At 53.8% G+C, this 22,986-nt stretch overlaps 1 protein-coding gene across 2 annotated transcripts in view; it reads right to left on the bottom strand.

The window, feature by feature from the left end:
• The window catches only part of PAK3 (p21 (RAC1) activated kinase 3), a 156,013-nt gene that overhangs the window by 65,800 nt on the left and 67,227 nt on the right, over nucleotides 1–22,986 (bottom strand). The window contains exon 1 of one of the 2 annotated variants that reach the window (XM_075435379.1): nucleotides 21,828–21,908. The exons of the other annotated variant lie outside the window; for it this stretch is intronic. The gene's annotated coding sequence lies outside the window, so the exon portion shown is untranslated. Of the gene's footprint in view, nucleotides 1–21,827; nucleotides 21,909–22,986 lie in introns of those variants that run through there. 2 annotated transcript variants of the gene reach the window in all.

Below are 22,986 nucleotides of genomic sequence, written 5' to 3'. Positions count from 1 at the left end.
CTCCAGTAACTCTGTCTCGGGTTTCCGTGGGCCCTTCCAGCCCGCGGAGCCAACCACTCCCTTAACAACCAAATGACTTCAGCTTCCTCGCCACAGAGAGGGAGATGCCCTGGCCGCTCGCCCTTCCCCTGACTCCGGCACGCTTGGCCCAGCCCCGCGAAGGACCGAGCTCCCTCCACTCCCGCTGAAGTCACGGGCATCTCTCAGGCTCGGCACACCGAAAACCAGGCTGCCTGCCACACAGGGGCCGAACGCCAAGACGCCAGTTAGCAAATGCACCAACCCCGGGAAGAAAGAAAGCAAGCGTGAGGCAAAGCCCGTGGCTCGGAACGGGCAGCCCGGCGTCACTTTCTGTGCGTGTCAGGCACACAAAAGTCCTGCTGTATCAGTGGGCATCCTGGAGCCTGCAAGTGTAATTTGGGGTGACGTGGAACGGCGTGCACATCGAACGAGCCTCTGCCGGAACGCACGGGCCATCACATCACGATCTGTCACTATTTCACAGAATCACAGAATGGTCGGGGTTGGAAGGGACCTCTGTGGGTCACCCAGCCCAACCCCCTGCCCAAGCAGCGTCACCCACAGCAGGCTGCACAGGACCTTGTCCAGGCAGGTCTTGGATATCTCCAGAGAAGGAGACTCCACAGCCTCCCTGGGCAGCCTGGGCCAGGGCTCCGTCACCCTCAGAGGGAAGAAGTTCTTCCTCAGGTTCAGCTGGAGCTTCCTCTGCTTCAGTTTGTGCCCGTTGCCCCTTGTCCCTGGGCACCACTGAGAAGAGTCTGGCCCCATCCTCCTGACACCCACCCTGCAGATATTTCTAAGGTCCCCTCTCAGCCTTCTCTTCTCCAGGCTGAACAAGCCCAGCTCCCTCAGCCTTTCCTCGTAGGAGAGATGCTCCAGTCCCCTCATCATCCTCGTAGCCCTCCGCTGGACTCTCTCCAGTAGCTCCTCATCTTTCTTGAACTGGGGAGCCCAGAACTGGACACTGTACTCCAGATGGGGCCTCACCAGGGCAGAGCAGAGGGGGAGGAGAACCTCCCTCGACCTGCTGGCCACACTCCTCTTGATGCACCCCAGGATCCCGTCGGCCTTCTTGGCAGCCAGGGCACACTGCTGGCTCATGGTCAACTTTCATTATCTTCAGATTCCACTCAGCCTGCAACAGCTCCTAAATAAATGCAACACTGTACAGATCTTGTTCCTGTATTACTTTTTGTGTTTTAAAATATTTTTCTTCTGTCATCTAGAAAATATTTATACAGAATGATGACATTTTGTGCATCTGAAGAGTCCTTTATGTCAGGTTTACAAAGCCCTACACCAGCTACAATGAATTAAACCCCTCGACACCACACAGGTAAATTCCAGTAACACCCATCCCTAACTCCGATAATCTCAAAGCACTTCTGGAGCCACCAGTGGAATTCTTACTGGACAAATCACACACTTGTCTGCGGAGCCAGGGCCAGAATCCTGGGCCTTCACCTGCCAAGAGTCTCAGCCTTTCAGCCCAAATGAGAGAATGCAGTGCAGCCAGGAGCCGCAGCCCGCGCCGGGCAGAGCTCACCCTCGGTGTCGGGAGCCGCACAGAGCTCACCTGAGCTGGCTGGAACACAGGCACCAGTCTGCAGAGAGCTCACAGACTGGGAAATCAGTGCTCAGAGATTCAATTACCACTCCAAACTGCCTTAATAAATCTATGGATGTAAAAACGAGACAAACTGACAAATGTGCCACCGCCTGTCCCTGATACACACCCCAAGAACCCAAACTGCTCCTCTTGCGTTCACCATTAGCAGTTGTAAGCTCTCCAGCCAAGGAATAAAACTGGAGTTCCTATGTTCTGCCCCCTCACGCACAGCACCTATGATACAGAATCCATATTCTGAATTAAACTGCACAAAGCGTCTCCTGTACTCTAGAGAACAGCGATCGCTGCCAGCTGAAGACGACGACAGAAAAACCATCTTTTGCCCCAGTGTACTGCGGCACTTGTTAGCTACCCACCAGAACAGTCCAGTCCAGACAAAGGTCTGTGGAAAGCCAGCTTTATCATCCCTCTGCCCCGGAGCCATCAGGTGGTTTGCACGCTAGGACTTCCCCGACACGCAGTTCTCTTCTCCTCGTAAATGTGCACAGCCTCTGCGATGTTTAGCTCGACGTTCTGACACTCGAACACTCGCCTACAGCTGTAGGGGCAGGTGCCCCTGGCCATGACACTTACTGAACACTCTTCTGGGGGATGCGGTGACCACATCCCCTCTGCGTGCTCGCAGCCTCTGAGCCCCTTCAGCTACAACGCTTCACAGCTGATTTATTTCAAAAAAGTGATTAATTCTGCTATTGACATCCCCATCATTTCTGCTGTTCTCAGGAGGAGCTAGGATCTTTTAAAAATACAGCCTTTAATAGCCAAATCAAAGCCAAAAACCAGAAGAGATTTTCCCGTCCCGTGCGCAGGAAGAAGTGCCAGGAATCCAATGTTCTCTTCCGCTCCGTACCTGACTTATCACCGGCACTCTGGCCAATTGCATAATTACAACGTGCCTCGATTCCCTCATTTCTGAGTGGCTACAGTTTTGCTGTAATAAATCCTTGATCACCCGAGACTGATCCTGTACACAGGACTCTGCCTCGCTGCAGGCACACGGCAACCCGACAGGCACAGGCCGTGCTCCTGGGAGAGCCAAGGTCTCTGACTGGAGCTGGTCATGAATTTTTCAGCAAGTTACACCTCAGTGGCTTGAAAGAGAATCTTTTCATGGGAATGTGCCACTGTTCTGGAAGGCTTCATCAGCAGGACTTGTCTCTGGATGAAACAAAGGGGGAACAGCATTTTTGTTCCCTTGGAGAGCAGCCGAAGAAAGCGCGGACTTGGGGCTGTTACCAGGAGTGGGAAACCCAGGTCCAGCGCAGGCACCGGCCGGCCAGGCATCCTGGCACAGGATCCAGATTCCCCACGAACAGTTCTTCCACTCCTTTGTGACAACTTCTTCATTGTGACAACTTCTTCATCGCATTTCCTCCACTCTTTTCTGAAAGCTTCAAAAGGTCTCAGTGCCAGGGAGATAGAGAAGAGCAAACCATTTCCTACCTGGCCCCATGACAGAGGAAGGGCTCCGGTTCCCCTCACCTGTCAGCACTGCAGCGTACACACAGCGAGCAGGTATCACGAGCTGAGCTCACAGCAGTCCAAGGATGTCAGAATCTCCACTCAGTCTCCCTCCAACAAAGAACCAGCCTGCTGGCCACCTCCCAGGGATTCCGAGCAGATTATTAGTTAGTTAATGGCTGGAGAGTGCTTGGAAAAGGTAGAAGGTGAGGTATGGCTGTCATATCCCGTTTTTATCGTGGCTCTCTGACACACATGCCACAGGCAACTTGGATCTGACCTTCTGATGAATCTGTAATGCCGAACTCAACACGAAGCAGCTCCTCCAAGTACAGCACATGAGTTACAACAAGTGAACGATGATCTTGGCCGAGAACCTTTTAAGAGAGCTCCAGAGATGGGCACGGGGCCACACGCTCTTGACACGCAAATGCAGCCGTGTGACATCGCTCTGCCCCGTGAGACCGTATGAAGCAGCCCTCCTGCCAAAAGCTACTGCCCACCCAGCAAAGCTGGCAGAAAGGAAGACGTGTCGGTACCAAACCATTCGTATGTGGCATCTGCGGCTTAGCCTGCAGTGCCACAGAGGGGATCTGGGCTAACTTTCCAGCTCTGCAGCGACAACAGCTGAGGCACACAGCCTGGCTCTAAGCACGGTAACTCCTGCCAGTGGGGAGGAGAGGACCACCAGGACTTGGGTCTGCTGGAACTCACCAGCCTTCCCTTCAGCTTCTTCACCCAAACTGGCAACACGGAAGACACCAGCCACGTTCTCCTCAGAAAATGATTTATTACAATCTAGACTTTAATGCCAACATATTTAAAGTGGGCCTAACTCTTCCAGCAGCCAGTATTACGTAATTTGACAAATCCAACTGCACAAAATGGATCAAAGCAAGGGCTGGAATTCACACAAGCATGCTGTTGTCGTTTAACTCGGCAGCCAAGCACCAGACAGCTGCTCGCCGGCAACCAGGCTCGTGCAGCCGCTGGGCTGGGGAGGAGGATGGACAGAAAGTAAAACTCGCGGGTCGAGATAAAGGCAGTTTAATAAGACAACAAAGAAATGAATAATAATAATAAAAGAATATGCAAAAAAAGTGATACACGATACAATTTTTCTCACCACCCAACAACCGACTAAGCAGCCTGTCCCCAAGCAGCGACCGTGGAACTCGCAGAACTCGCGGATTTTGCAGAACTCAGATGCCTGTCCCCAGCCAACCCCCAGTACAAACCGAGCATCACACCTACGGTACAGAATATTTCCGCTGGCCAGGCTGGGCTGGCTGCCCGGCTGCGCTCCCTCCCAGCTCCTGCACACCTGCGCAGCAGCCGAGCATGGGGAACTGAGAAAAGGTCCTCGATTTCTTAGCAACAACTAAAAACATCCATGCATTATCAACATTATTCTCCTACTAAATCCAAAACACAGCAGCTACTGGGAAGAAAATTAACTTCATCCCAGCCAAAACCAGGAGACACGTTTAGCCTGGGTGTCCACACCGCTCGAAGCAGGTGATTTATGAGCGAATCAGTCAAGCCACTGCCACTGCCCTGACGACCCCAGAACTTCCCCCTCCCAGGGGGACAGCACAGATCACCTGCATTTCTTTGTAAGCCAAGAGCAAAGAAATGCCTACTCCGCAGCCAGAGCCGTGCCTGCAGTTCTCAGAGATGCGCCCACGTTGGCTCTTCCAGCAGGCAGACCAGCCCCGTCCCAGCAGCAGTGCCCTGGCGAGCGGCTGGCCCACGCTCACGTCCGTCGAGCAGCTGGCGGGCAGACGCACTCCGCTCTAGCTGTAGTGTCACCTCGTGTCCCGGACGGGAACACTGCAGTTGTTCTGGTGCCCCAGGACTCACACACCTCTACTCTTTACCTATCTAGCCTTGGTAAAAAAAAAATCTGCTTTGATAACTTGCTGGCAACAGCTGTCCAAAATCCAATGTATGTGCATGTAAGTGCCGTGTGTGCACATCAGAAATTACTATTTATCACCCAGCTATTTCACTAATCCCCTTTTCACCAAACTCTGTGGACAGAGGGTAACGTGCTACTCAAAGGACTCGGCCAGTTGATCCGTGCAGGCAGTGTGCAACACCTCCATTTCTAGGTGTGCAGTCGCCCGCAGTTTCTGATACTGCACCTTCCCCAAGGCCATGGCAAAACACGCGTTTGCGTTGCAGAACATCAAGAGACAGAGAGGCAATAAATTCTCCTCTCCATCCCTCCTTCCAAGAGATAAACGACTTGGCAAGTTGAGTGATAAAGAACCAGTATAATTATATGTCATTAAGCTGCAACTAATACTGGCAGAGAATGGGTAAGGGCCTGCTGGTTAGAAATGCTATCAAGGAAAATCTAAGATGTGGCATTAAGGCACGCACCGAAAACAGGATACATTTCATGCTTCCCCTAGAAATATTCAACTCTATTTCAAGCCACCACCTCTTGTCGGTTTACTTGGCATGAGCACTTTCCACCATAAAGAATTCCTTTTTCCATCAAGGATTTTATGAAGGACACAACGAACAGCATCTACCAATGACACAGAGAGCCTCTACATCCTCTGTTGCAAAACCCGCTCGTCTCAATCTTCATTCCGACAGAAATGCCAGCCTGAGCAGAAAACACTGCCAGACCTCACTGCCCAGCCCATCTGCTCCTCATGCCAGGGCTGCACCTGAATCCGCACCGCTCCTGCATTTACTCCCTGGACTTCCTTGAAACAAAATTCCCGTGCTGAACATCCGGTCCACAAATTTCTTGCCAACCACGACCAAAACTTCATTCATTTGCTTTCAAAGAATACGACGGGACGCAGTAATGCAGCAGCTGCCGCCTGTTTCGGGCGCAGGAAGAAGGCAGTGCTCGGCTCCCATCAGATGCCAGCCCTGGTGGCGTGCCTCTCACCATCCACGTGCAGAGCACATACTTCCACTCCTCCACCAAGCAGGAGTAACTTCGGCTTACCGAGCACATGTTCCTGCACGTTACCTTCAGGGCCTGGCCAAAGCCAACATCTGCAGTATCGAGCACTCACCTGCACGACGGACATGGTTCCTGGTGCTTCTACGGCCCCCTCAGGTCCTGGCCTCCCCCCCAAGATCACCACAGTGGGGGTGGAACAGCGGCTCTGGTATTTGCAATGAGAAAACTGGAAGCTGCTGAAGGATCTGGGACTACATTCCTTCCAGTCTGAAACAGGATTCATATCAGATAATACAAATCTCTCGTGACTTGTGAGCTGAAGAGCGAAGTTTCTCTGCCCCTTCGCCTTGTTCCACTCATTTCTACGACACAGGAGTTTGAGGCAGAAAAACACAAAGCCACCTGTCTTCTGACCCCACACAACATTCACATGTGGCCAGTATGCACCCGGCCACCACGGCAGAGTCTGCGCCACTTCTCTGGGCTTGTACCGCTCCCTGCTCGGCAAAGTTGAAAGCCACGGCCTCCATCAGCAGGTGAGCGTTCAGCGATGCAGACGGAACTCGGTTGCGATTACCTGGATAGATCATTACACTCTTTTAGCAATGACCATCAGCACTAACGTGACTTTGGCTGTGGCGCGCTGTAAGAGTGCCTTGATCTGATTCACGCTCAGGGCACTGTATCCGAGAGTGCGACACACCGTCCCCGTCTGACAAGCTGCTACTGCAGACCGTGTAAACATTGCTGAATCACTTCCCAAGGCTTTGCAGAAGGTTTGTTTGCCCTCAAAGAAACGAGTCTCCATTCTTCTACAGGCCGCATGGCCAGCAGAACCCTGCACTGATTTCCCTGTCTACAAGGAAGCTCCTCCAGGGCAGAAGCCCTTTTCGGAGCGACTGGCCTACGCCTGCAGCCAGCTGCAAGCCGCCCGTCCCAAGAACTCTGCTTGAGAAAGGCGATCTTGTGAGAGGGAAAGGACTCTGAAAGGGAGCCACAGGGAGGATGAACGTCTGCTGGAAAGCAGCAGAAATCTTGAGACCACGTTCCTATTTTAAGCGCTTTTTAGGTGTCAGATCAAGGCGAGAACTGATGCAGCTATCAAACACAGCTATTTTATAAACCTCAATTCTGTAAATTAAACGAAAACTTGAGGTCAGACCACCTAACTGGAGGCAGGCTTTTGCCAAAGGCCATTATCTTTCGTCACGACCGGCCTCTGGGAGAGCAGGTGTGTCATGAAACCCCTACTGAGGTAGTTAACGCAGACTTAAGAGAACCCTACCGACAGACTACATTTTGCTGCAAGTAATCTCACCCCTGAGCTCTGACACAGCTTTGAAAATCCATTCAGATGGCAGAAGCTTGACTGCAAAAATTCAACATGTGGCCAGACACACATCCTCTATATGTAGGACTTATCTGGGATGCTGCTTGGAGTTGGTTGGTTGGTTTCCCCTGCTCTCTCAATTCTAACCTGTTTGTATTTCCAGGAATTCAAGCTAAAGGGCAGAGTGGTAAGATTTTTCCAATATCACAGGAAAAAAACACAGGAAAACTGGCTTCCCCCATATTATTAGGCGAGAGCTGCAATTGCATTTTCACTTGTTTCAGCAGACCCACAAAACTCCACTTGTGCTGCATGGGTGTGGGGGGAGACGTCAAGTTTAAGCATTGCCCAAACTGAACAAGAGCATCACTTGTTGGTAACTACTTCCCAGTGAAACGGATCGAAATGGGCAAAACGTATTGAATTGAGCTGAGGAATATCAGCTTTCTGGAAAGGCGACGGCCCGAGCCCAGTGCGGTAACAATTCAGTCCCTACCTTCTGCCTTCAGAGCACGAGGCACCAACACCAATACAGAAAAGCAGCTCCACGGGCTGTGGGATCCCGGGCAGCACAAATCCTGCGCAGTGCCGAGTCTCAGGCAGCGCATGGTGAAGGGAGAGCCCAGAGGGACAGCCTCTAAGATGCGGTTCCAGCATCCGCAGCTGGCCTAAATTTCACTCCATGCCAGGAAGCAGCTCCTTGCTCACAGCCGGCTGCTCGGCGAGCGCTGACACCCACCACGGAGCAAGCGGGCATGCAATATTAATAGCATCCATGAGAAAATTACGAGCCCACATCAAAGCACTGAAAGTTGTTTTCACGACATTTGGCTTTAAAACCAAGTGCAAAGGGAAAGGCATTACACTCGGCTAAGCATGTTTAGAGGACTTTCTTTTTCAGATGCGATTCCGCAGTTTTCAAACACACACACGTATGCAGAATGACCCCGTAAGGACGGGGAAATGCTGCTGTCAGCTATAACTCAGCAAATCACAGGTTGAACGAAGAAATAAAAATCAATGCTGCTCTGAAATTTAGCCCAGTAGAAAAGCCAAAGCTATCGTAACTAATGGCTGGGAAGTTCTGCTGTGACCGTGTTCTCCCTACAACACGGTCATCCCCTTGGAACCTGGGTCCAAAGATTCTGCCGGAATTAAACGGAAGCAAGCCAACAATGCAAATGAAGTGGTACGAACTTCTTTGCTAGAATATTTCTAGTAACAGGCAATGACAAAAGAGCATAATGAATTCATCTAATTTAGAAATCTCCCCTCCTCCATGAAACCGCTCCGACGTTGGACCCAACTGCATGGAGCCCATTCTCATCAGCGGAGGCAGCACAGCTGAAACACGGGTGAAGATGCTGCCAGTAACACAACCTCTGTGAGATGACTCCTGGATTTGGGGACAGAATAAATTAGGGACAAGTACCATAGAATCACTGGGATTTTCCTGCTCTTGCTCTAGCTATGCAAATACAAAGCATTAGAAATATTATCATGAGGATACAGTGGCTGTTACTGGCGTCCCTTCTGACTAGAAGCAGGACCACTCAGCCACAGCGACATCTCCACAAATGGGCACAGCCCAGTCTGAGCTCCTCCGCCTGCACTCCACGAAATGTGATGCACGTGTCTGTTTTGACAGCTGTAAAGACATGTGAGCGCAGGACTGCACCCATGCCAGCCTGCCCTGCCGGTGTCCGTCATAGTCCTGTCCTGCTGACAGCGATGGGCGTCCACCACGTCCAGCTCGGAGGACACGTGCTCTGTCACCGCAGCGCTCTGCACAGCTGTAAAGTGCGGGGTGATGGTAACAGTGAGGTCTGCATGTGATTCTAGATGGGTTACTTTGATAGCTCTGCCACTTCAGCATCCACCCACAGTGAGGGCCTGACATCTTTTTAAGTAGTTTGTTGAGACACTACAACCAGATGACTCAACTTACGTTATTTGTCTTCATCTGCAACAGACCTCGGAGCTGAACAGTAAAATACGACAGGCTATTTCGTCTCAGAGCAGGTGAAAGACGGAATCAACCACAAACACATCTGCTCTACTTTATCTGCTCAGTTAACTGGTTTCACTTTGAATCAAACCCTGCCTATCTGCTACTTATTATTTGGGCAAAATAGACAGGATCGAAGCCAATCCTATCCCACACACGCGCAGCCTCCCTGACTTCACTGGTGGTCAGGCCAGACAGTTTGAAATTACATCACTGGCATCCTGATGCAGCTTGGATGGCATCACCTCGGGTTACACAGGAACTCGGGACTGGGAGAGACCCGCCAGGTCACCAAGTACAGTCCCCGCTGTCCAGGCAACCACGTCACCTAATCCCTTTACAAACCAATCAAAAATAGTTATGAACCATACTTCATCGGGCACGCCCCAGGCTGGCCATGAATGACAGGCTGCAGTGTCAGCTGACTCGGGAAAAAGTACACAGACACATCCAAGGCAAATCAGAAACTGCAGTAAGCAGGGAGGTAACTCCAGGCTGGTGGCCAGGCAACGGGACAGGCAGCAAGACGGCTGGGTCCTGCTGTCGGCTCCCATGCCGACCTGGGCCACCCACGGTGGCATCGCTCCATCCGTCGGGTTCCTCTGGGCTGAGACCAAGATAATGATGCTGTCCTTCCCTTGCAGATTGCTCTTAGCTCTACAGACAAACAGCAGGATACGAGAACTAACTATTTTTATCCACCCAATCTCCTCAGCAGGTTTTTAAAGCCCATTTTAAAGCCCTCCTTTGCAATTCAGTCTGTAGATAATTTGCTACCCGCATCTCTGCAAAGTTTAACCTGTCAGAGCCTGGCAAAGGTGTAATTTCATCCCCGGGCTCTTCTGACTTGAAACTCTGGAGCTTCTCTTTGTGGATAAAGTATCAAAGCAACAGCTCTGTGAGACAACAGCCCTTTGCATCTCACAACCCATGCATTATTCTCTCTAAACATAGTTTTAACAGGCCAGAATCAAAACTTTTGCTCTCCCCTCGTTTCTCCTCCCCCTGTGCACACTTTAAGAAAGAGCAAACACAGATAAGAGCAGCAGACAGAGACACAGACAGAGAGGATGGTTTATCCCACAGGCAGAGGATTACTGCATCATGATGTAATGACCTTGTTCAGAGAAGAAAAAGGTTACTTACATGACAGCACGAGTTGCAGAAATACCAGCTCCTTCCCAGAACAGGGTAAAACAATGTCCATTTAAAGTTATGCTGAAGAAAACGTAAAACACTTGTCCAGTGAACTGGAGAGAGAAAGAGCAAACTTCAGCCCAGCTGGCCTGGATCTGATCTCTCTCCAGACACCACAACGCACTGAACCAAACCAGCAGCAGTGGTGTTCAGCTCAGCATGGGTGGAAAGGAGATGCCATTCTGCCTTCCGTGTGTTTGCATCCCCGAACACCCAAGAGTCTGTCCCCCCCCACCCCCTACAAAGGTGCAGAGCAAAACCAGCCCCTTTCGCGTTCCATTTCAGGGGAAAAATGCTGCAGAGCCAACCATTTTCTCAGCCCCCTCGTGAAGACTTTACATTTGTATTTTCTTTGAATGCTTCCTTCCCCCACAGAACAACTGGAGGGAGGAAGGCCACAGGCTGCCTGTATACGAAGCGATCCCGTGAAAGAAGAACTCGAGGCCAAGCTTGTTTTCTCTGTTTCGACAGCATTTAGTGGAGCCTTGGCCATGGCTAAAACTCCAAGGCTGAGTTAATCACATTTATGACTACAGGTTCCTCAAAGGGACTTGTTTCTAATGAATTCTCAAATGCTATGAAAATAATAGGTATGGTATTTACCATTTAAGACACTGTAAAAGAACGCTGATGTTACTGCCCCAGTACAGCATGCTTATTTCACTGCTCCACGTTCATCCCCCACTGATGTTCTTCTGCTGAAGCAAAGCCTATGTTATTAAGGCCAATATTTACCAGCAGATACTACAGTAGTGAAAGTAACAAAGTCCTTCCATGTAAAACTAGGCTTCCAACAGGAAATACAAGGCATTCGTCAAGTCTCTGCCTGCCAAGGGCAACTGCTACATGTCCCGTTTCCAGGACAAGAAAGCCCTCCAGTTACTCCAGATACTGCCAGTGGTGAATGCTGAGCTTGTCAGCTAAGTTTTCCGAGCCCAGTGGAAATCCTACAGCAGACACAGCAAGCTCTGAGTCTGAATTGGCACCAGATGCTTCAAAAAACAAGTGAATTTCATTTTGTTACAGGAATACGAGAAGGCCAAAATGCTTTATTCGTCAGCACAGGAACAGTCACTCACCTACGAACACGAATATTGTGCTGAAGTTGATCTAAAATGAGACTCTCTGAAGGAAACCCTGTACTGAGCAACAGTGCCACACGCCAGCTTGCGGTGCCCTCTACACTCCTATGCAACAAGAAATGTATTTTCTATGGCAGACGAACAGCAACAACAGCCGCCGAGCAGAGAATGTAGTTGGCAGCAAATTCCAGCCTCGCAAGAAGAAGCCCTCAGCATCTCCCCACTGGCTCAAAGACTCCATACAAAGGCCACTCCACATCGTACGTCTACTGCAGTGTTTCTTCTCAATTAACCAGGAAAAAGTGTATTAGCCACACTTCAAAACTGCATTGCAGCTAGAGCTGCCAATTACTTATGGCAAAAAGGGAGGCTGATTCATTTGACTGCATGTGGGCCTTGGCTGGAGTTTTCCCAAAACGCTACAAGAAAAGAAGAAAACCTCAGTGCAGCTCCCCCCCATTCCCACTCCTTCCTCCCCCTCAAATCACCGTCAAGAGGCCCATGCTTGCAAAAACACCATTTCCTGGAGGATTCTTTCTCCAAATCATTCCTTTTCTAAATTCAGACAAAACAGACCGCAACTCCAGTTACGTTTGCATAGGGTACATACGCATATGAGGACAGCCCTACCAAACACGCACCAGTGAAACGCAACGCAAAGTACCTAAAAAGCCTCTAAATCCCCAGTCCCCAGAGAGCCCCTCCACCTTCCATTATAAACCCCGCAGCGTTACGTGGCCACCTGTGTAACGTGTTCATGGCACGGTGGGGGGGCTTTGTCACAGAATCACAGAATGGTCGGGGTTGGAAGGGACCTCTGTGGGTCACCCAGCCCAACCCCCTGCCCAAGCAGGGTCACCCAGAGCAGGCTGCACAGGACCTTGTCCAGGCAGGTCTTGGATATCTCCAGAGAAGGAGACTCCACAGCCTCCCTGGGCAGCCTGGGCCAGGGCTCCGTCACCCTCAGAGGGAAGAAGTTCTTCCTCATCTTCAGCTGGAGCTTCCTCTGCTTCAGTTTGTGCCCATTGCCCCTTGTCCTGTCACTGGGCACCACCGAAAAGAGTCTGGCCCCATCCTCCTGACACCCACCCTGCAGATATTTATAAGCATTTCTAAGGTCCCCTCGCAGCCTTCTCTTCTCCAGGCTGAACAAGCCCAGCTCCCTCAGCCTCTCCTCGTAGGAGAGATGCTCCAGTCCCCTCACCATCCTCGTAGCCCTCTGCTGGACTCTCTCCAGTCACTCCTCATCTTTCTTGAACTGGGGAGCCCAGAACTGCACAGAGTACTCCAGATGGGGCCTCACCAGGGCAGAGTAGAGGGGAAGGAGAACCTCCCTCGACCTGCTGGCCACACTTCTCTTGATGCACCCCGGGATCGCGCTAGCTTTCTTGGCAGCCAGGGCACACTGCTGGCTCACAGCCAGTCTTTTCGCTCACAGCAGTCACAAACCAGACGATTTCTGCTACGCACAAGCACGTCCTGAATCCAGCTCCTTGCATCGGACGCGTTTAACACCTAATATGTCCCAAGTCGCAATTCTTCGCCCAGCGTGTCCCTCCTTCAGTGTGTATGTTCTGAATGAGCGTTGCAGGCTCGGGGGGTGGTGGGGCTTTTCTCTTCCTAGCACTGCGGGATGGAAGCACCACAGGTCTGCTCTGAAGAAGGGCACATGAAGTAACATTTCACCATAAATTGTCCTCAGGAGTCACCATGGACCCAAATTCTATCCTTGAGGCACTTAATGGCCTGGGTTTGCAAGGTCTCCGGCCACACCAACACCACTGTTCCCCACAGCGAGTTCAGGACAGAAAAATTCAACCCTGTCTGCTTCTAACTGGCATCTTCCATGGCTCTGACAGCAGCCTGCTGATGACCTTGGACATCTGACTTCATCCTTGTGTTTCAAGCGTCTCTGACACGAGCCAGCCTGGCATCCAGCCCTGCCGGGAAAGGTCAGACCCTGCCGTAACACACCTCTGCTTTTTCTCCAGGCACGACTTTTAGCCATGTATTGTAAACATTTAAAACAGTTTTCACAGAAAATAGGCCTCGAGATTCTCAGCGCGCCGAAAAATGCTCGAAGCATGAACTTACTGCTCCCTTCCTCCCAGCACCAAGGTTCAAAACCCAAGTGAGCGCACTGGGAGGGAGCCTGGGCGGGCCCAAGCCACCCTCTGTGTGGGAAGGGGGGACCGGTGGTCAGACATGCCCAGCTCCATGGATCACAATGCAGCGTCTCACTGATGCTGCAGGACGTGCACCAGAGCAAAGCATCTTTCACCTAATGACATCTCCCCGCCAACAAAAGCCATCAGTCTAACAGGAACTTCTGCTTCAGAGGCTGTTTGGAACAACTCAGAGCACGATTATTTCCTCTCCTTGCTCAAAAATAAGTCCTACTGCAGGTTGACTTTGGGATTTCGTTTACCAGACTGCTTGCTGGGGTGGAGTACCTCTCCTATGACGACAGGCTGAGGGTGCTGGGGCTGTTCAGCCTGGAGAAGAGAAGGCTCCAGGGTGACCTTAGAGCAGCTGCCAGTGCCTGGAGGGGCTACAGGAAGGACGGAGAGGGGCTTTTCACAAGGGGGTGCAGTGATAGGACAAGGGGAAAGGGCTGTAAACTAAAAGCGGGCAGTTTTAGATTAGACATTAGGAAGAAATTCTTCACCAAGGTTGCCCAGAGAAGCTGTGGCTGCCCCCTCCCTGGCAGTGCTCAAGGCCAGGTTGGATGGAGCTCTGGGCACCCTGGGCTGGTGGAAGATGTCCCTGCTCATGGCAGGGGGGTTGGAACCAGATGATCTGTAAGGTCCCTTCCAGCCCTTACCATTCTATGATTCTGTAACTCCCAGCGTATAATTTCTGTTCTGGCATGCAAGAAAATCTACTTAGGATAACTACTCCGATAGTTGTATTCTTGAAACAAAGAATCACACACGTTCAGCTGTACCCACGAGGCCAAGCCCTGCCATTCTGCTGGGATCGGCTGTGCAGACACCATGAAACATGGCTCAAGAAAAAAACACTCAAGAATCAGGTAACTGACCTCCCGCATCATCTGTGGGCCTGGAAATGTCATCCACATGCCGCCGCTCACTAAGAGAAGAGACCTTGCCACACCAAAGACTTAGAACTGGAAAACCACCTCATACCCAGATTCCTATCGCTTTTCCTTACTACCTAAAGAAGCCTGGCGTTCACCCCGAGGGTCCAGAGTGCCCTGCAGACCACAGGAGAAGACAGGGCATACCCTGAAGAGCAAGCTGCTGAAGAGCTCTCCCTGTCTGCGTCACAGATCGTGGCTGTAGGAAGTGCCCTCTCATTAAATGCTTCGGAGACATCATACTTCAGAAGCACACAATGGTACCAGGAGTTCCAGCGTCTCAACATCACTGTAGCTTTCAAAAAGGGTTCAGGACACAATCTCTGTGCGTGCACTGCCAACACACTGCAGAAAAGAATCAGGCTCCAATCTCAGTTTATTCCTTCTGAAGCGCTTAATGTTATTCATTAATGCCTCTAGAGAGGAGGATTCTGCATTCCTCCAGTGCAAGAAGTAGCGGAGAGAGAACAAGAGCATGGAGAGAAGGTGTGGTGCAGAACGCAGGGCAGAAATGAAGAAGACTGTCTGCACAGACTGCCACTCCAGATACTTCCAAACACTGCCCCACCTCTTTCTGGTCTATGCATCCTAGGAAGCACAATGTGCCTCCTCAAAAAAACAAACAAAACAGGGAGCAAAATGTGGCTGCTTTAGTCTTTTTTCTTGCTAGAAATCTCACCTCTTCCCAACTTGAGTTCCCAGAGCCTCTAGAATGAAGAGGACAGCCATAGCACAGCACAGTTTAGAGACCCTGTCTGTAGGAAATGAACACCCAGGATGCCAACCCGAGCTAGCTAGGCTTGCTAGCAAGATCAAATGAGGACGTAAGCAGCTCTGTTCTGGAGCAGGCAGGCATCGCTTCAGTTGCTGAAATATTCATGCCCCGATAGGGGCTGTGGTATCATTGTCTGTCCCCGACACAAACAAACCCGAGCTCAAAGCATGGCAATCTGTGTCGCGCAGAGTGGAATCGCAGTTAAAGGCATTTTCCACACTCCCATTTCTGCACGCACGCATTTGACAACCTTCCTGGTGACACTTCAAGAGCATCCCAAATCCAAGTCCCCAGTCTTCTGCCTGCGAGGCCCGCAGACATTAAGAACAGCTTTAGCAAATGCCCAGGATTTTAATTATGTGGCTCAGGTTCACCAGCGGCCCTGTGTTCCATCTGGGCAGTGGCTGGGTGCACCTGATATATCTAAGCTGGCATCTGGGCACCGCAGGTCGAATCAAAATTCTCTGCAGGGAGGCGCCTGGAAAATTTCTGATCTTGAGGATTTTCTCCTTCACAACAGGGAACAGAGAAGGAGGAGACAGAAAATGGAGAACATTAGGCCTTTCAATCCCCTTGAGAGACACACACTGAAGTACTTCCCAGTGCCCTTCCCAAACAAAAAGCAAACAGTAATTTATTCATGCCAGCAAAGGGACCGGGGGGCCACACGGCTGCTGCCGCCCCTTCAACAGTCCTGTACGGAGAAAAACGAGCACGCTCCGGTGTCATGACAAGAAAACGTTTCGGCAGTCCCCTAGTCACGCGCAGCCGGCTGTGCACACACCCTGCAAAGCAATGGTGAGCCTGCCACCGTGCCACAGCACGTTCCACACTCGAGGATTAGCAAGAAAATGGGAATGACCCAGCTCCGGGGTCTCTGCTGCACTGCCAGGGTGAAATGGCAGTTTGTTCCAGGCTTATGGGGACCCAAGGCTGGACAAAAATGACACTGCGGTACATCGTACGGTGGGAAAGCCACCGTGTGCAGCAAGCTGGGTCACAGCACAGCTATCACTGGTCCACGTGCAAGTTATCACTTTCAGAAGTCAAGGGATGATATCAGAATCTTTGTCTCCATTTCTCCGGGACAGCAGGCTTTTGCCCTCCGGATTGTGAAGAAACACGGAAAACTTTCCCGAGGACTCCCTGAACACAGGCTTTGGGATCCAAATTGGCTTAATTTGCTCCTGATGGCAATAAAGCAGTACAGGCAAGCAGAGCAGACAGCGTCAAGGAGGTGCATCCAACCCTAACTCTGCCATTCCCCACCTCCGCGAGCCATACGCAGCGCCGTATCAGAGCGTCCCGCACCTGCACCCGCAGAGAGCCCCAGACCAGTGCCGTCAGACGGAAGCAGCGCGAACCACTCCAGCTGTGCAACCAGCTGCGAAGACTCCAGCGCAGAGGAGCGCTTTGCTCTGGATCAGCCAAGGGTCCGCTGCGTCTGTCAATACGTTACTAGGTAATCAACTGACAATAAAACACAACGTTGGGAAATAAGTCCTTTGAATTTATAACAACGCTATTTCACCCCTGAATACTTCACGAACACAGTCACAGAATCACAGAATGGTCGGGGTTGGAAGGGACCTCTGTGGGTCACCCAGTCCAACCCCCTGCCCAAGCAGGGTCACCCAGAGCAGGCTGCACAGGACCTTGTCCAGGCAGGTCTTGGATATCTCCAGAGAAGGAGACTCCACAGCCTCCCTGGGCAGCCTGGGCCAGGGCTCCGACACCCTCAGAGGGAAGAAGTTCTTCCTCGTGTTCAGCTGGAACTTCCTCTGCTTCAGTTTGTGCCCACTGCTCCTTGTCCTGTCGCTGGGCACCACTGGAAAGAGTCTGGCCCCGTCCTCCTGACACCCACCCTGCAGATATTTACAAGCATTTATAAGGTCCCCTCTCAGCCTTCTCTTCTGAAGGCTGAACAAGCCCAGCTCCCTCGGCCTCTCCTCACAGGGGAGATGCTCCAGTCCCCTCATCATCCTCGTAGCCCTCTGCTGGACTCTCTCCAGTAGCTCCTCATCTTTCTTGAACTGGGGAGCCCAGAACTGGACACAGTACTCCAGATGGGGCCTCAGTACGGCAGAGAAGAGGGGGAGAAGAACCTCCCTCGACCTGCTGGCCACACTCTTCGTAATGCACCCCAGGATCCCATTAGCTTTCTTGGCAGCCAGGGCACACTGCTGGCTCATGGTCAACCTGTCGTCTACCAGGACACCCAGGTCCCTCTCCACAGAGCTGCTCTTCAGCAGGTCCACCCCAAGCCTGTACTGGTGCATGGGGTTGTTCCTCCCCAGGTGCAGGACCCTGCACTTGCCCTTGTTGAGCCTCATCAGGTTGATGCTCATCAGTCACAATGCTAAGTCATTAGAGCAAGACGAACCAACAGATAACATCTGCTCACGCTAAGCAACGTTCATGGCAGAGCTTTCTCAACTGAGCAGGACCTGTTTTAAGAGGGATGCGATTTCTCAGTCTGCCACTAGAAGGGAATATCGGAGACAGGACATCGGAGTACCCAGAGGTGCACTTAGCCCAGTGCTCCAAGAGCCAGACTTGCAGGCAGGGCTGGTGCCATACGCTGACAAGAAGATCCTCCCAACCCAGGAGCCAGAAGGCCTGGAGCACTCGTAGGCTCGCCTGTCCCCCACCCAGGGCTTCCTGGGGTCAAGCGCTCCAGTGACTGGGGACTCGAGACCACATCAACAAGATCACAGGCTTCTTGGACGGCAGTCAGTGGGACAGACGGGGTGGATGCCACACTGCTTGCCCAGAGCAAGGGGCACCCACCTGCCACGTCCCACACCGCCTGGTTGAGGAGGTGAGGGCCACCTTGCAGCCCCATCTCCCGTCTCCGGAAACCCAGCAGACCAACTCACAAACAGAGCACTGCCAGAGCTAAGTCGCACCCGTCCAGTCAAACTTGCAAAATGAGAAGTCCCCTTGCTATCCCCAGCAGAGCACACCCCACCTTTGCTGGCAGCTGCACACAGCTGCTGACGCTCACCTGGAAAAGATCTCCAAAACTCAAAGCACCGAGACAAGCCACCAGCAAACCACAGGCACTTCTGTCATATTTTTCCATTACAGAATCACTGCCAGGAGCAGGGGACACACCAGTGACAGCAGGTCTGAGGCAAGACATTCCCATCAGCATCTCCACCCGTGCTGACCCCGACCCAGCGAGACCTCCCAATTACCACTCACCCTAATGCCATTCTTCAAATATCAGGCAAACCAAAGTAAACACAGAAGAAACAGAAGATTCGTGACCTCGACTATTTGTGTCTGACAGGTAAAAAGCAAAACAGAGCTGCAGGGGGAAATTGCTAGCTCAACACAAAATAGTATTGGCGAGCAGAAAGGTTTACTTCTGCAGGTGAGAGTTAACTCATGTCTCTCTCGTCCCTTCTCCACCCACCCATCCTGTTCCCCGTGCCCCTTAGGCCCCTGTGAAAAAACCTTCAAGCACCTTTTGCCGGAGCGAGGGCAGGTAGTGAAAGGGAAGATCACAGCAGGCTCCCGCCTGCCCGCTGCGCAGCACAGCAAGGAGCAGACATCAGTACTCAAACCGGCCAGGCACAAACCGACAGCGGTGTTCACGTCCCAAAGTCACAGGGAGTCCAACCAGAGCTGCAGCGGAAGCCCAATCTGGCAACATCTCCCCCCTGACCAGTTCCATGCAGACATGGCTAAAATGGAGGAGGAGTTGAAGGGAGATCTGAAAGTCCTCCAGCTTCAAGGCTGGTTTTGCTCCCAGAGCACTGGTGGCTCCAAGAACACTTGAATCCACAGTCATAATTAATGCATTAAAAGAGGAAAAAGCTCCTAGGCAGAGGGAACAGGAACTGAAACGGGACGATCACCACAAACCAGCTCTCCTCCAGGAGCAAACGCTGCCGGGCCAGGAGATGGCTAATGCAGGCGCTGGGGTTGTTGCGGTGAACAGCATGTTGCAGCGCTGAATTTTTATCACCTATCCACATGTATGAAAGTTGCACAGAAATCTGGGGGGTGGAGGAAGACGACCGCTTGGGCTAAGTTTTGTTTTTCCAGACCTTGTGAGCTGGCTCAGGACACACAGGATAATTTGGGCTCCAACTTCCACATGTTTGTAAATACTGAATTAAAAGGAAATCGCCCAGCGAACGGGCTACTTGGAGAGGTAACAGTCCTCCTCGCTGTACTCAACAGCAAAACGCCTGCCAGCTTCTGCAGGCCCACCCTACGCAGTCTCACTGGGCTTGCTGGTTTCGAGGGCTCAAAGCCGCCGTCCGACATTCCCTACCAGAAGCTGCCGTGCCCACGCTAAAGCCTTGCGGCGAACAAGGCCCAAGCCCAGGGTCCGCGATGGCACCCAGGCAGCTCACCCCGGGTATTGCCTCCTGCGGGACTGCTGCCGCAGCTGCCTCCCAAACGCTCGCGGCTGTAAGCGGTGGCCTGCGAGGCTGGAAACTTAATCCTGTAACAGGAGCTCGGGGCTCACAGGAGCTACTGAGACCGGCTTTTAGTTATCCGGAGTCGCTCGGCAAAGAAATGCCATCCACGCAGGTCTCGGTTCAGAGCACAAACTCCCATGCAGCCCTGAGGCAGCTGCCCGCAGCCCCCCACCACAAAACCAGCCCCCCCCAAACCCAGCGCCCTGCACCACGCCTGTCACCAGCTCCTCTGCCCAGCCCCACTCGTGAAAAGCAGCTCCAACCCACGCAGCCGCGACCATCGCTGTCCCTCGCCAGCCCCATGCTCAATGCAGAAAACCCAGGCTCGGAGCAACCCTTCCCCTCCAGGCACACAACCCCGCCATGGCAACCTTCGCTCCACGGCCTCGCACAACCCATGCCCCAGTCCTAAAACCAACTGACCCCCAATTCCTGACCTGCTTCGCTCTCTGCTCACGCCGTCGGGTAACCTGTGACTGGACACCCTTCGTGGAAGGGTGAGGCTCCTCTGCGGCCATGTGCCCTGCTTCCACGAGAGACGGGGCAAAGGCGCTTGAACACCCCCGGTGCTGCCTCCACACGGACGCCACGCTCCCCACTCGGGGACACCGCGGTCCCCTCCAGCATGGCCTCCTGCTGCAAGCTGCCTTCTCACCCCCGGGGCCTCCTCCTGCCCCTCGTAGCCGTGCCCCGGTCCTCTCCTCCCTGCCTGACAGCCACCAAGAAGGTGGATTCAGACAAGAGGAGGAGTCAGGGGAGAAGATCTCATCTCTTCACCGCTCCGGCCGCAGCATTTCCATCCCTCTGCCCCTCGGGTAGCAGCCCGGCTCCGGCCCTGCAGCCTACGGCAGCCTCCCGGCAGCCCGTCCTCCTCCTCCTCGCTCCGGGGCAATTTCTGGCAGCCCGACGGTCGCTCAGCGAAGCCCACTCCGAGCTCCGGCCTCCTGCTTCCCCGCATTGAACGTCACCACCGGCTGTGCCCAGAAGCACAGCGAGAAGCGGGCTCCCCTCTCCTGAACCAACTTCCAACCAACTTGGGGTCGGACTGGGTGACCACAGAGGTCCCTTCCAACCCCAACCATTCTGTGAACCCCTCACGCGGCGTCGCATTGGGGCCAGCGGGCAAGAGGAACAAAGCCAAATGGGTAACGAGCCCGCTGGCTCCCGCCGCGCAGAGCCACGCGGGGAGAGGCCCAACCCAACCCTTCGACGCCCGCTGCGGCTGCGACCCCGGTAATGGCCCCGTTCCCCCGCCGCGGGCCCAGTGCCCCGCTCGAAGGCCCGGCTCTTCCCGCCTCAACCCCGCTACCTCAGACGCCCCCCCCCCGGTGCTCAACGCGGGGAACCGGGTGCGAACGACCCGGGCGGGAAGGCGGGCGCCGGGCCGGGGCACCTGGGCGGGTGAGGCCGGGACAAAGGAACGGCCCGGCGCGGGGAGCGGCCCCGGGCCCCGCCGGGCGGGAGCAGGACCCGCACCGCCCTTCCCTCGGGGGGGCTGCGGGAAAGAACTTCGCCGGTGTTTTTAATGGGGGGGGGGGGGGGTGGATGGGGCGCGCGGTTGTCAATAAAGAGCGGGGTTTGGGGTTAAAAATGAAGAAAAAAGGGAAAGGTAGAGTTATTTATAGCCCAGGCTCCCTCCGCAGCGGCGCGGCCCGGCAGACCGCATCGCGGGGAGCGGGGGGACCCCCGCACCGCGGCACCCACCCTCCGCGCCTGGCCCCCGCAAGACACCGCTCCCCGGCCGCGCCCGGGGCCCAGGCTGCCCGGTACCGCCGCTGTCAGCGCCGGGAGAGCGGCCCCGCCGCCGCGGACAGCCCCGCACCACCCCCGTTCCCCCCCCCGTTGCCGTTACCTGGCGCTGCCGCTGTCATCGCGCCGCGCCGCGCCGCACCGGCCGCCCCCCCCCCCAGCCGCCGCCGTGCGCCCCCCCGGGCGCAGCCCATCTGCCGCGCGCCCGGCCCCCCGCGCCGCCACCGCCGCCGCGCCAATCGCCGCGCCCCAGCCCGTGTCGTCACCCGCCGCCCGCCGCGCCCATTGGTTTGCGGCTGGCGGAGGGCACACCCACCTCCCCCCTCGACCCTCCCTCGGCTGTGAGGGGGCAAAAATCTTGTGTTTCAAGGCAGCTGCGTGGGGAAAGCGCCGCGCGGGGGGGTCGCCGCTCGCACCTCCGCCCCGGGCAGAGCCGTGCGGGCACCTGGGAGGCGTGGGGCTGGTAGCGAAAGGTGTCCGGAAAGGCACCGTAATGCTCCTCGGTCCTCGTCTGCAGGGAGGGGGAAAGGCACCGTGAAATGTCGGGTTCCCCCCCCCAGCTGACACTCGCCGTGTGACAGCCTTTTCCCCTCAGCACCCAAAGGTGGGGGAACCGCCGGGCGCAAGGCTGGAGCACCCAGCTCCGGCCCCTCCGGCGGCGAAGAGGGCACTTCGTCACCGAAAGAAAACCTCGGAAAAACCTTCTTCGCAGCCTGCCTTTCCGCTTCTCCTTCCCTCGGGTGGAATGAGGCTTCCCCTCACAGAGCGTGGCCCCGCTCTGGCTCCTCCCGAGCCCACGAGTTCGGCTCCTCCACGACAGGTCTGGAACACACCCGGGGTTGATGAGAATGACCTCGTGTTTACAATATTTCCAGAAAAAAACCACCAAAAAACCAAAAAAAAAACCCACAGAGACAAACATGACTGCGACACCCGCGGTGGGCACACAGAACGATGGAACGGGTCAGGTGGGAAGGGACCTTTGGAGGCCATTGAGTCCAACCCCCCTGCAGTGAGCAGGGACATCTTCAACCAGACCAGGCTGCTCAGAGCCCCGTCCAACCTGGCCTTCATCGTTTCCAGGGATGGGGCAGCGACCACCTCTCTGGGCAACCTGGGCCAGGGTTTCACCACCCTCACTGTAAAAAATTTTTCCTAGATCCAGTCTGAATCTCCCCTCTTTGAGTTTAAAACCATTATCCCTTGTCCTGTCACTCCATGCTCTCCTAAAAAGCCCCTCTCCAGCTCTCTTGCAGCCCCTC

The sequence above is a fragment of the Opisthocomus hoazin genome, chromosome 14, assembly GCF_030867145.1.
Source record: "Opisthocomus hoazin isolate bOpiHoa1 chromosome 14, bOpiHoa1.hap1, whole genome shotgun sequence".
Lineage (NCBI taxonomy): Eukaryota > Metazoa > Chordata > Aves > Opisthocomiformes > Opisthocomidae > Opisthocomus > Opisthocomus hoazin.
The sequence above is the reverse complement of the archived record's forward strand: the minus strand, read 5'-3'. Positions and strand labels throughout refer to the sequence as shown.